Here is a 15,080-nt window from a genome sequence, read left to right on the forward strand (position 1 = left end):
TGCTGGGGGATTGAACCGCGGTCCCTGATGCTTTTGCTAAGCTTGTTCTAAGTAGGTGCTTTAGACCACTGAGCCATCTCTCCAGCCCCTGCATTATAATTCTTTCCTGTATTGTTCATTCAATGTTTCCATCATTTTTCTATTCTCTATTTTTGTATCTATGTCTTCTTTAGCTGTGCTGAACAATTCTTTCACAATTGTTGTCCTTTATTTTTGGACCTGAGAGATTATTTCTGATCTTATGTCTTCTATAGTCAGATGGACTCGTTGTTTACTTCAGTTGCAATCATTTCAGAGATTTCAGGTGTGTGATTTCTAAGTTCTTGTCTGTCTTTGTGTCCTGGATTTGTTCTGGATGGACTAGAGGATTGAGATTGACTTTTGTTCCTGCATTTTGACATTTTTGAAGCTCCCAGTAAACACCCAGACAGAGTTCCCCAGATTTCCCAGAATCTGCCAAAGCTCTTAAATGTCTCCAGGAAAGCTTTGTACCTGCTCATTGTGGGCCCATAGATTGCAGTTCTCCTGGGTCCCACAGGCCACTCAGAGTCCTCCTAAGTTCCTACAAGTTTGGACAGGCTGCAGCAGAAGCTTCATACCTGTGTGCTGGGGCTATGGAAGGTCAGCACTTACCAGAGTCCTGCAGGCTGCCCAGAGTCTGCCAAAGTTCTTAAATGGTGCCAGGAAAGCTCTGCACCTGTGAGCATTAGGGCTCACAGACTGCAGCTCTCCTGCACCCTGCAGGCCACTCAGAGTCCACCTAAGTTCTTAAAAGTTTGAACTGGCACCAGCAGAAGCTCAACGCCTGCATGCTAAGTGCTAAGGAAGGTCAGAGCTTACCAGAGTCCTGCAGGCTGCCCAGAGTTCACCAAAGTTCTTAAGTGGTGCCAGGAAAGCTCTGTGCCTGTATGCACTGGACCCATAGATTGCAGCTCTCCTGTGTCCCACAGGCCACTCTAACTGGGGATGTATTTATTACAGTTTTATAGATGCAGAAACAGAGGTTTTAAGAGGTTAATAAATTTTCCCAAGACCACTCAGTAAGGAAGTGAGACATTTCTTTTCTTGGTACTAGCCTCTAGAATGTGTTTCAAGCCAAGGAATTCTAATTCACTAACCAGAGTAATCATGCACTTATGAGATTTAAAAATCTGGGGCCCAGAAGTTAAAAAAAAAAAAGAAGGCTATTTCACTTATGTTGTGTTAAGGAAGAGGGCAAAAAAAGAAGATTAGAGAAAATATGGTTGCTTTTATAAAAGGATGACAATTTTTTTTCTCTGTGATTTGACTTTACCAAAAGACAAATGAAAAAAGTAAGCAGAATTGCAAGTACATATATGTAAAATATGTGTGTGTGTGTGTGTGTGTGTGTGTGTGTGCAGCAGCTGATTGATTGTGCCAACTTGAGACATTTAGAAACTTAACTAAATTGGCTGAGCAAATCTGTATACTAGGATGCGGTGGACCCACCCTGAGGTAGCTCATGGCCTGGATGATATAAAAAGGAAATGAAGACAGACAGAGGGGCTTCCAGGCTTTCAATCTGCAGGAGAACTCTGATCTTTGCTTCAGCTTGGACATCATCTCCTGACTTCTAGTGCAGACTCTTTGGCTTTTGCCTTGGATCCTCAGCTGTCTGGTTTAGACTCATGAGCCTTCTGTCACAGACCCATTGATCTCCTGATCCAGACTCACATGGGCACTGTGGTGAGCTCCAGATCTTGGACTGAGTTCTTCAGTCTCCAGTGTTCAGACACTCTTTGCACACTTCTTCATCCAACTCTGTGGCTGACCATCATAAGCCAACCTTGTAATTTCTTATACCTTCGTATATCTTGTGTTATATCTGTTTCTCTAGCAAAACGCTGACTGATAAAATGTGGAACTGCATTGTACTTCCAAATTCATTTCTATCTTGTTGCCCCCATGCAGTTTATTCTAGCTGAAGTGATTGCAGTCAGAATGAAAATATCTCCTTTGAGATTTCTTGTTTTAAGAAATCATTTTCAGAGGACTTGTTTTCTTTGGCTTAGAAACTGTTGATAGACATTGACAGATGATAGTGTTGGAGACTGTGGGTTCTGTGTTTATCTGCAAAGGAGGCCAGGTGTGGAAGAGGCATCCTGGGCTTCCCACACAGGCTAGTTTAAGAACTCTTGGCCTCCTGAACAACAGTTGCTATTAATTTGGGAAGAGGAATTCTTGAAATAAAAGCAAACATAAAAGTCTGCAGCACATGTCATTGGATAGGTTCCTCCTCTCCACTTGCTTTTGAGGTAGATTGTTAAGGAGGGTTTTGGAGGAGTTAGTGTGGAGCAAGAATGCAGGATGAAGGGTAAAAGTAGGTAACTATGTCATCTGCATTTTGTGCTGTCTTCCTTTTGTTTTTGTTTTTGCATGAAAGTAGCTCCAGAGCATCTCAAATGACTTTTAGATTAGAACAAATTAAAATGTCCCACTAAATTTGGATTCTTTTCAACATAATCAACTGGTGCAGTCAACTGGTACAGCAAGGCAGAGGTAAATATCAATATCTGAGAACCCTTTCAGAAGGGCTCAGTTTTTCACCCATTTATTCTTCCTTTACTTATTGTTTTGAGACAGTCTCACTGGATACTGCAGGTTGGCCTTGAACTTGCAGCAATCCTCTTCCCTCCATTCCTCTTGATTTATAATGTATAACATGTTGTGATCCTAGTGGAAACATGCCTGTGTAGTAGTATATTAGCTATTTAAAATAGCTTTTAGTATTTTCTTTATAACATGCTTACTTACAGAAATATTAAACTTACATAAGTAAAAGTAGACTTCTGTGTTACTATTTCTGCGTTACTCAAAAAATTGAGATTTTTTTCTTTCTTCTGCTAAATTGGTTCTTTTATCTATTTATTTTTGTATTTTTATTTATTTATTTTTATTTTATTTATATTTATTTATTGAGGTACCAGGGATTGAACTCAGGACCCTGCACTTGCCAGGCAGGGGCTTATGCTACTGAGCTATCTCCCTGGCCCTTTTTTTGTATTTTTAGTGAAGGGTCTGCAGTATGTTCAGGGTCTCACTACTGGATTGGACTTGTAGTGATCTGCTTGTTTACAGCCTCCCAAGAGCTGGGATTACAGGTATGCACCACCATACCCAGTCTGAACTGCTGTCTCAGCACACCCCAGGGGCAGGACCAGTGCAATAGGCCCAGGGATCAAACCCAGGGCCCCTGTGCCTGCTTGCAGGTGCTTTAATCCTCTGAGCTATTTGGCCAGCCCTTTCCTGCTAAATTTGGAAGGTATGTTAATTGTTATTTCTTTGGGGTTTTTCTGAGACAGGGTCTCACCATACAGTTCAGGTTGGTCTTGTACTCACTATGTAGCTCAGGAAAGCCTCAAGATTTCCTGCCTATGCCTCCCCATTGCTGGGTTTGCAGGTATGCACCATCACAAATGACTTTGAAGGTATGGTTATGTGATGTGGTGCCTAAACAAGATAGCAGACGACATCTCAGAGAGACAGGTAAGATAAGAGGCACTTTTTATCGTTTATTTGCTTTTGTCGTACTAAAGATAGAACCCAGGATTTGATTTAAACATTTACAATTTTTTTAAAAAATTATTTTTCATTTATTTACATAATTCACAAATCATTATGATCATCACTGTGCCTAGTGGTGATACTCTGTCTCAAAACACAAACGAACAGACAAACACAAATAATTATGATTCTCTGGAAAAAAAATTTGGAGAGGCTAGCTAGAGACTACCAATATTTTTATAATTATAAAATGGCATTATTTAATCACAATATAGTTAAGTTTTATAACTATTAAAACAAACAACAAAAAGAGGGTATAATAAATGTTCACCAAGATGGTGAATAGACTATGTGGCTGCCTTTCCTTCCAAAAGCCTCTTGAAATTATGGAAGGGAATGAGGTTTGGAAGCAGAACTCTTATGACAACCAAACAGTAGGTAAAAGAGCAATAGATACACCTGAAAAAGAACAGGAACTCCTTCCTAAACTTGAACACCTACCAAAATGTCACTCATAAAATTTAAATCTGGGTGAATAAGGAAAACAATAAATTAGATAGGTCTAACAAGTTTCTGTATTGGAGATCAGAGGAAATGAAGCCAAGTGCAGTAAAAAGGTAAGATATGAAAAATACCGCAGTACTTGAGAGATTGAGGCAGAAGGATCATTGCAAGTCTGAGACCAGTGTAAACTGCAAAGTGAGCCCAAGGCCAGCCTGAAATACATAGCCAGACCCAGTCTCAAAAAAAGAAGAAAGAAAGAAAGAAAGAAAGAAAGAAAGAAAGAAAGAAAGAAAGAAAGAAAGAAGTTAAGCAACCATAGAATTACAATAAAGATCAATGTATATATTTCAAAATGAGGGGACAGGGAGATAGCTCAGTAGAATAAGCACTTGCCTGGCAAGCACAAGGGCCTGATTTCAATCCTTGGTTCCACCAAAAAATAAATAAATAAATAAATATCAAAATGAGGGAAAAGGTAACCCGTTTGGGTCCCCTCTCTGTTCCTCTCTAGGACTGGAGCTTTCTTTCCCCCAGTAAATATATTCTTCTCTTAAAAAAAAATGAGGGAAAAAAGTACAAGAATGAAGGACAGATAATTTAAAAGAAATATCTAAGAATTTTATAGAGTTGAAAAAAGTAGGTCTTTATTTTATTTTGTCTTTTCTGAGATAGATTTGCAGTAGTAAAAATGCAGAAAAACCAAAAACAAAGAAAAACAGTTAAAAGAAGCCCAAGAGAAAAAGATTAAATACCTATATATTTAAAATTAAATTCATATATATTTAAAAAGTGACAATTACATTGATAACAGCTTTCTCATTTATATCAATAAATACAGTACTAGAAAATAACATAACATCCTCAGAGTGGGAAGGGAAATGATCTTCCAGCCTAGAATTCTATAAGCAAATTATATTAAGATTGATGGTAAAAACATCATAACGTTTTCCAATGCGTAAATTCCCCTTGAAAGAAACTACAGAATGTGTTTCAGGAAGATAAAAAAGAAATCAAGAAGAAAAAGGTAACATGAAAAAAGCTAATGAATTGGTGAACACATTGATTAAACTGAATAGGACCTTGTTATACTAGTGTGAATCAAGGTTAAAAACAAAGAAGAATTAATTAATAAACATCATTAACAGGGAAAGTAAGAGAGCAGGAATTTGAACTAACTAAATCCTTGAAGGACAAAGAGAAGAAATTTTTATTTTTGACTTTGTTAGCAGTATTTTTTCAGCAGTTTTGAGATATGATTAATTAATAAACTTTACATATTTAAATTGCATAATCTGATACATTTGACATACGTGAAACAATTGAGGCACTCACTTAAGTGATCATCCAGCGCCCCAAAGTGGGTCTTCACAACATTTACAATTCCTGACACTCAGTTTTTTTTTTTTTTTTGCTTCCCCAAACGATCCCTGATTTTTTTCTATCTCTATAGATTAGTTTATATTCTGTAGAATTTGATACAGATTTGTATAATAACCCCACTTTTTAAAAACTGCGCAGTCTCATTCCACAAAATAAGATTCAACCACATTGTGTGCATTAGTGGTCCCCAAATCTGTTTGAGTGTGCCACAGTTCTGCCAGTCCTTCCCTTGTTAATGAAGAATTGACTTCAGTTTGAGGTCATCACAAATAAGGCTGCTAAGTGCATTATGCAAGTCTTTTTTTTTTTTTTCTTCATCTTTTCATTTATTTGGCATAGGGTCTCACTATGCAGCTCAAACTTGTAGTGATTCTCCTGTCTCAGCCTCCCCAGTGCTGGAATTACAGGTGTGCACCACCTTACCCGGTTTTGGTGTCAGGCACTACGCTGTAGGTTCTGGGCCTGCCCAACATGTGTTACCCAGGACTGTACCAGGTCCTTGCGCTTGCCAGGCAGGCATTTAGACTGTCGAGCTATCTCTCTAGCCCCGAAAGTCTTTGAACATATGCTTTCGTATTTAAGTAAATATTCATGAGGGAAACAGCTAGATCATATGGTGAGGTGTATGTTTACATTTTTAAGAACACAAAGCTGCTTTTCTGAAATGGTGGTAGTATTTTACAGTCCCACTAGAAGTGTATGAGGGTTCAAATTAATACTTATTGTGGTCAGTCTTTTTAATTGTTGATGTTCTGATAGGCTTGTAGTGGTAATTCATTGACTTTAATTTGCATTTCCTAAAGAGAAATATTGAGGGTCCCTGTCAAGTGATTATTAGCCCTGGATATATTTTCTTGTGTGAGATGTCTGCTCAAGTCTTTTGTCAACTGTTTTCTTAAGTTTTGGTAACTTTTATGCTAGCACAAGCCTTTTGTTAAATATATAATTTGTAAATATTTTCTGCTAGTCTGCAGTGGGTCTTTTCATTGTGTTAATTGCATTTGTAAAAAGAGTAAATATCTTAAATTTGATGGGGTCCAGTTCGTCAGTATTAGACTTACTTTTGTGTCATCTGAAGTTTTATAGTTTTAAATTTTATATTTAGGTAGGTCTATTGTCCATTTTGAATGTTTTGTATGTAGCATAGGGTATTATTAAAGTTAATTTTTTGGGGGGAGACAGGTAAATATCCAATTGCTGCCCAAGTATTTGCTAAAAACAACAATGTCTTCTCCATTGAATCATCACTGTGTCTTTATTTAAAACCATTATCCAGGGCTGGCCAGATAGCTCAGAGGACTAAAGCACCTGCTTAGGCAGATGGGGTTCCCAGGGACCAGGGTTCGATCCCCAGCGTGCCACGCTGGGCCCATCCCTGGGGCGTGCTGAGACATGACTGAGACTGGGTGTGGTGGTGCATGCTTGTAATCCTAGCATTTGGGAGGCACTATGAGTCTGATCTGTGTAATGAGACCCTGTAGACCATGTACTACATACAAACACACAAACAAAAAAACATTGTCCACATATCTGTGACCCCATATTTTGATTCTTCATTCTGTCCCATTGATCTTTTTTATTTTATTGAGAAACAAATAGCAATGAGACAGTTTCAAAACTGATTAATAGGACAGTTTCAATAATTAATACATTGTACATTGTTGTCTTCTTAGTGGTTATCCATAATACAAGATGCAGACAGGATATACTGTCCAAACACTATTAGTACAAATCTTTCTTCTCATTGAATTAAGCGAAAGTAGCTGTATACCTAGCCTAACTATTCTGTACAGACGGATACAAAATGGTCCTTCCTTTGTATCCCCCTTTTTTGTTTAGTCCTGCCTGTCAGAGAAGGGTATTCCATTGGCATCTAAATACTATAGGTATGTGAATTCGCAAAACAATCCAACACAGTCCAGCAGTCCACAATAGTAGTGGGTTATCCGCAGAAGTTGTTGACTTGAGCCTTTCCCAGCTCAGCACATTAATATTGTCCCATTGATCTATCTGCCTATCTTACAGCTAGTATCATACTCTCTCGATTACTGTGACTTTATAATAGGCCTTACAATCACTGTAGTTTGTTTTTGAACTTTTTGAGCTAGAGTCTTATTACATAGTTCAGGCTACTCTTGAATGAATATCTACCCCAGGTTGGTCTGGAACTTGTGGTGATTCTCCTGCCTCAATCACCAGCATGTTAGGCTTACAGGTGTGTGCCACCACACTCAGCATAGAATCACTGCAGTTTTGTAAGTCTTGGGGCTGGGGAGCTAGGTCAGTGGCATAAGCACTGTGAGTTTGGTCCCCAGTCTATGCTGGCCCTGGACCATCAGGCCTCCAAACTGGGTGTGGTGGTGCACACCTGTAATGCCAGCACTAGGGAGCCTGAGACAGGAAGATCACTATGAGTCTGAGCTGTGCAGTAAGACCCTGTAACAAATAAATACATAAAATAAATTTTAAAATAAAGAAAAATTAAAACAGTGCTAGTCCTCTCAATTTGTTTTTTCTCAAAATTGTACTTATTTTAGGTCTTTGCATTTCTATATGAGTCTTAGAATTATCTTGCCAATTTCTACCAAAAAGGTCCTCTGAAATTTTATTTTGGATTTTGTGAAATCTATAGATCAATTTTGGGGAGATTATCATTTTAAAAAATCTAAGAGGATGAAGCAGGAGGATCACACATTTGAGCCCAGCCTGGGCAACTTAGCAAGACCCTGCCTCAAAATAAAAAGTAGAAAAGGGTTGGGTGGAAAGCCTGAGTGCAAAAGTTCTGGGTACGAGCTACAGTGCCATTTTTTAAAAAAAATATTCTTCTAATCTACAGACACAGTGTACTACAGTGTTCAGGGTTCAGGTCTTGTACATCTCTTGTTAAGTCTGTCCCTGAGTATTTTTTATTTTTTAATGCCATTTTGAATTCTCTCTCTCTCTCTCTCTCTCTCTCTCTCTCTCTCTCTCTCTCTCTCTCTCTCTCTGTTTCTGTCCGTAAGTGGCCCAAGATGAGTCTGAACTTACAAACTTTAAATCCTCCTGCCTCAGTCTCCCAGAGTGGTGAGATTATAGACATGGTCCTGACAATGTCCTGCTTGAAAGTGGAAAATGTACTCTTAACTTAAATTTTTGAGGGTTTATTTCTACTACATAATAGTACATTTGGTTTTTTTTTTTGTTTGTTTTTGTTTTTGTTTTTTTTTTTCAGAACCGGGGATTGAACTCAGGACCTTGCACATGCCAGGCAAGCACTTATTCTACTGAGCTATCTCCCCAGCCCCAGTATTCTTGTTTCAAGGAGAAAGAATTTAACCTCTGTATTAGAGAGACTGAAGATGTAGCTTTGTCTTTTTTTTAAATATTAATACTCAAACATTGTTATTGCCTTTTTAAACTTTTTTTTTTTTTGCAGAACTGGGGATTGAACTCAGGCCCTTGTGCTTGCCAGGGAAGCGCTTATTCCACTGAGCCATCTCCCCGGCCCCTAAACTTTTTTATTAGTCCATGTTTGCAGCATTGCAGTTTACAGTTATCTTGGGAGTGGGCACATATGCATCATACAGCTTATTTCTTTTTAAATTCCCTTTTCTCACCCTCTCCCTCCCTTCTCCTCTTCTAATTCTCCTCTCCTAATTTTCATTTCTTGTTGATCCTATTAATCTCAGCTTACGCTATGGAATATAATTTTGGCATTCATTGACGTTATTAGGTTCCTGTATAGATGTAGCTCTGTGGTAGTGTGCTTGCCTAGTATTCACAATCCCTAACACCACACAGGAAAGATTTTTCAAAGCAACAGAAACAATACGATGTGTGTATGCTATATATATATTCTCCAGACATATACATATATATTTTCTTTGCAAGAGAAATTTAAGAAATTGTCCATATTATCGTAGAGGCTGGCAAATCTGAAACCTGCAGGTAGGTTGGCAGGTTGGAAACCCAGCGGTTCTTTTATAGGTTGTGTACTAGTAGATACCTTCTTACATATGGGGAGGTCAGTCTTTGTTTTACTTTAGGGCCTTTAACAGATTGGATGAGGCCCACCCACATTACAAGAAAAAATCTGCTTTAAAGTTGTCTAATTTACATGTTAATATCTTTTATGAAAACCTTCATAGAAACATTTGGTATAATCTTTGACCAAATAACTGGGCACCATGGCCCACCTAAGTTAACAGATAAAATTAATCACCAGACTTTCCCATTATACTGGCAGTAGGCTCTTTGTAGATGTCTTTTTTCTTTTTTTTAAATCAAGTTGAGGAATTTCTCCCTATTCCTAATCATCTGAGAGTTTTAATCAAGAAGAAATAGTGAATTTTGAAATATGCTTGTCCTTCATGTATTGAGATGATTGTATGGTTTTTCTTTTAGAGTATTAAAATGGTGAGTTGCATTGATTTTTTTTTTTTTTTTTCCTCCCCAGAACCGGGGATTAAACTCAGGCCCTTGAGCTTGCCAGGCAAGCTCTTATTCTACTGAGCTATCTCCCTGGCCCCTGCACTGGTTTTTGAATGCTAAAATGACTTCATTCCTGGGATAAACCACTGTATACTGCCCATCTTATATAGAGTTGGATTGTGTTTACTAGAAATTTGTTAAGAATTTTATGTGGACAATGACTATATTCTTTTAATGATTTTAAGTGGTTTGGGTACCGGAATAATGTTGGTCACAATAATGAATTGAGGGTCGGGGAGATAGCTCAGTAGAATAAGTGCTTGTCTGGCAAGCACAAAGGCCTGAGTTCAAGCCCTGGTTACACACACACACACACACACACACACACACACACACAAAAAAGAATTGAGAAATGTTAACCCATTTTTAGTTTTCTTTCCCTTTTTTAATGTATTTTGTACGGGGGGCTGGTGAGATGGCTCAGTGGTCTAAAGCACCTACTTAGAACAAGCTTAGCAAAGCACAGGGACCGCGGTTCAATCCCCCAGCACCACATGCCATCCAGCCCCGCCCCCTTGTGGGCTGAGCTGGCCACACACACACACACACACACATAAATAAATAAATTTTTTTTTTAAAAAATGTATTTTGTACAGGATCTACAGAGTCTCACTATGTATATCGGATTCTTGGTGAGTCTCCTGTTTTCAGCCTACCAAGCGCTAGGATTACAAGCGTGCACTACCAGGCCCAGCCTCAGTCACCTCTCAGCACACCCCGGGGGGCGGGGCTGGCAAGGCCAGCAGGGAGCTGGAACCCCTGGCCCTGTGTCTGTCTAAGCAGGCACTTTAGTCTGCTGAGCTATCAGGCCGGTCCTATTTTCAGTTTTCTGAGAATGTATACGCCTGGTATTCTTTTTTACCTTAAATGATTGGTAAAATTTCCAGTGACACTATTTGGGCTTGTAGTTTTCTCTATGGAAAGATTTTGGCTATAGGTTCTACTTCTTTAATAATAATATAGCTGTTCAGATTATTTATTGCTATATGTTCATTTGCTGGTGCAGTTGTGCTCTTTGTCTCAGTTACTATTCTCTCATTGCTGGGACAAAATGCCTGACACCCAAAATTAAGGAAGGAGAGGTTTGTTTAGCTGACAGTTTGTTGAGGTTTCAGTCTATACTCTGCTGGCTCCAAAACCAAGTGGCACGTGGCAGAGGGCAGCAGTTCATGTGAAGGAAAACAGCAAAACAGCAAGAACAAAAATGGGAGGAACAGTGGCCGTGGTGGCAGAGGCAGAGAGCAAGCCTCTCTCCCTTCCTTGTACTGCATTCAGGCTATCAGCCCCAGGCTGGGTGTGTAGCACTCGCGCCCATAATCCAGCACTGGATCATGAATGAATCACAGCCTCTAGAAATCTGCCCCATGACTGCATGAGGCCTTGGGGGTGGGGCACCTAAGTAGGTGCTTTAGACCACTGAGCCATCTCACCAGCCCTTGCCTAGACAAACCATAACACTATTAGTTGAAGTCCTCTGCTTCTGGCCTCAGTGGTCTACTTTGGCCCTATCTATTGCTTCTTGAATTAATTTTGGTAGTTTGTGTTTCTCAAGGAATTAAAAAAAAAAAAAGGAATAAATATAACCACTTAACTCACATCAGAAGCTATATTAGGCTGGCCTGATAGCTCGGCGGACGAAAGTTCCTACTTAGGCAGAGCACGGCGGCTGGAGGTTCGATCCCTGGGCTTGCCATGTTGGCCCTGCCTGCAGGGTGCATTGAGGCAGAGATTGAGACTGGACGTGGTGGTATGTGCCTATAATCCCAGTACTTGGGAGGCTGAAAACAGGAGAATCACTAGGAGTCTGATCTACGTAGTGAGACCCTGTAGACCTTACCCTAAATACAGGAAAAACAAAACAAAACAAAACAAAAAACCCAAACTATACTAATAGAAAGTTGTTCAAAGCATTTACTGATTACCCTTTTCAGCATATTTAGGGGTTTGTTGTTGTTCTTTGTTTTTTTCTTTTTTTGTGTGTTTTAGAATAGGGTTTCACAGTGCTGTTCAGGCTGGCCTTGAACTCACTTTGTAGCTCAGGGAGGCCTCAGACTCAGTGATCCTTCTGCCTCAGTCTCCCAAGTACTGGGATTACAGACATGCACCACCGTGCTCAGTCAATGTTTAGAATTTTGAATGATGTCAACTATATTTTTTGGAATACTTGCTATTTGTGTTTCTTATTTCTTGAAAGTCTAAGTAAAAGTTTATCGATTTTATTGATCTTCTCAAATATATATATATATATATATATATATATATATATATAATCAATTTTTTTCTGTTGTTTTTCTGTTTTCCTTATCATTGATTTCTGTTTTTGTGTGTCATTCCTTCCCTCTACTTATATGGGATTTGTAGTTTCTTTTTTCTAGTCTTTTAAGGTGAAATCTGCAGAAATTGAGTTTCTCCCTTTAAAAAAATGTAAAAGAATTTAGTGTTCTAAATGTGTATTTTTTAAGCTGTTTGTATACTAAGTAACTTAAAAGGTTATATTTTAATTTTCATTGTATTAAAATACATTGTAATCTCCATTTTAAATATTTTAAGTGACCCATTTGTATTTATTTATATATCTTTTGTATTTTAATACAGGGTCTACAGGGTCTCACTGTGTAGATCGGACTTATCAAGACCTGCCCGTGTGCAGCCTCCCAAGGGCTGGGATTACAGGCGCTGGCCACCACACCCAGTCTCAATCACCATCTCAGCACGCCCTGGGGGCGGGGCAACTGGGTCTGCCTAATCAGGCCCTTTAATCTGCTAAACTATTTGGCTGGTCCCATCTGTTTGTTTGAAATACATTACCTAGATTCCAAATATTTGAGGATTGTTCAAGTATCTTTCTGCTTTTAATTTCAAACTTAATTTCACTGTGGTAAGGGAATATACTTGGTAATATTTGAGACTATTTCAATTTATTGAAGGTTGTTTTATAGCCCAGAATGTGGTCTATTTTGGTAAATATTTCTTGTACATGTGAAAAGTTATATATGTTGTTGTTGTTGGGTTAGGTTATGTGTGTCTATGTATATGTATATATATTACATAAAAGTGGTGATAGTTACTGAAATTTTCTTTACCCTTACTGATTTTCTACTCATTTGTTCTAACAAAGTCTTAAGGGATCATTGTGGTTTTTTTTTTTGCGGAACTGGGAATTGAACTCAGGCCCTTGCGCTGGCCAGGGGAGCCCTTATTCCACTGAGCCATCTCCCCAGCCCCCAAGGGATCGTTGTTGAAATCTGACTGTAATTGTGAATTTTTGCATTTCTCCTTGAAATTCATGTAGTATTTGGAAGCCCTGTTACTTGTGCTTAATGCATCTATCTTTTGCTTATTATAAAATGACCAGCGTTCAGTTTTTTTTTTCACATGCGTGCAGTGACCTGCGCTAAAATGGTTACTGGAATGTAATCTCTGTGGCTATCTGGAGATCTCACTTCCTGCAGCTCTCCATTTCTGGAATTGTGCCCTGCAAACATCAGCTCCCAGGATTCGCTGGACTCCCAGCCTCGCCTCCTGGAGAAGAACTCCAGCGGGCCACCCCCTACCTTGCCGCGTCTTTCTCTAGGCATTCGATGCGGGAATCCCAGAGCTCAATCCTCGTGTTTCCACCTTCCAGTGATCACTGCTACTCACTGCCTTCTGGTCAGGCGTTTTGAAGGACATTTTTTTTTTCATATAAACCTGCCTTTTTGTTTGTGCAGATTGTCTTCATTAGGTTGCAGTGGAGTTGTATGTCTTATTGCATCTTGACTAAAAGATGATGTCTCTGTTTCTCTATGTGAGAAGACAAAGAGAAGCACAAGACACACAGAATACATCTTATTGTATGAATGTAATAATTGCAGAAAGCTACTTAAAAAATCTTTTATTGGTTCAGTACAGGGTCTCACTACACAGCTGGAACTCATACTGATCCTCCTCTCTCAGCCTCCCGAGCGCTGGGATTACAGGCGCGCCACCACACCCTGTTTCAGGGGCCAGCACGGCACGCCCAGAATTTGGGGCTGGCATGCCATGCAGTACCGGAGATTGCTTACCAAGCAGGTGCTTAGACCTCCTAGCTATCTCCCCACCTCCCAGGCAGCTACTTTTTGAAGTTATTGTGGGACTTTGGTTGTTGTTATTTTTGTTATTTGTGGAACCAGGGATTGAACTCAGGCCTTTGTGCTTGCCAGGCAAGTGCTTAGTCTACTGAGCCATCTCCCTGGCCCCCGGACACTGGTTTGTGAAGTGAAACACGTAAGTTTTAACCCTGATGTCTATTGCACAAACTAGAAAAAAAATCTTAAGATTCCTCAATGTGATGTTAAGTGGATGAAATAAGATAGAACAAGCAAAAGTATTTTATACAACATGAAGTCATATGAAAATGTCAAATAATATTCAAGTGTACAAAACACATGAGGGAGGGGTCAGGGGCTCCCCGTGTCAATTCCCCCTCCTTGCTTATGTTCGAACCTTGGTATTACTATCCAGGTGAGGAACCCATCAAGCCCCATGGCCACACATTTTAGTTGTGGAAAATGAAGAATATGCAGGAAGAACAACTATCATCAAGAAGTCAGGTTGGACTTACCAGTGATCTTCTTGTGTTCAGCCTCCCAAGAGCTGGGATTACAGGTGCATGCCACCATGCCCAGTCTCAATCACTATCTCACTGTGCCCCAGGGCGGGACCAGCATGGCATACTGGGAATTGAACCCCAGTTGCTGTGCTCTGCCTAAACAGGCACTTTAGACCACTGAGCTATCTTGGCTGGCCCGAGACTGTATTGATAAGTGAAATAAATCAGACCCACATGTGTAAACAGCATATTGTCTTGCTAGTATAAGAATCTGAAATAGTACATAAAATGTGAAAGGTACAATAGATACTGTTAAAGTGAAAGAATCTGTTCCATGGGAAGGAGCAACTGGGATGAGGAAAAGGACAAAAGAATGAAAGAAGGAAATGAAAAAATATGTATATGTATATACCGGATAGCTTGGATATTGTGCTGCTGTTTCTGCTGGTCTGTTGAGAGGAGCAGTTAATACTTAGATTCTTTTTTCTTCTCTTTTAAAATTTCTCTCATTCTTTTTTTTTTTTTTACCAGTTTTACATGCATCTATCAATTAATTTGAAGACAACATTATGCAGTATAGCATCCATTGTTGAATTCCTATTGTTTTGTGAAATTCTTTATCATTTCT

The sequence above is a fragment of the Octodon degus genome, unplaced genomic scaffold (assembly GCF_000260255.1).
Source record: "Octodon degus isolate 3935 unplaced genomic scaffold, OctDeg1.0 scaffold00082, whole genome shotgun sequence".
NCBI lineage: Eukaryota > Metazoa > Chordata > Mammalia > Rodentia > Octodontidae > Octodon > Octodon degus.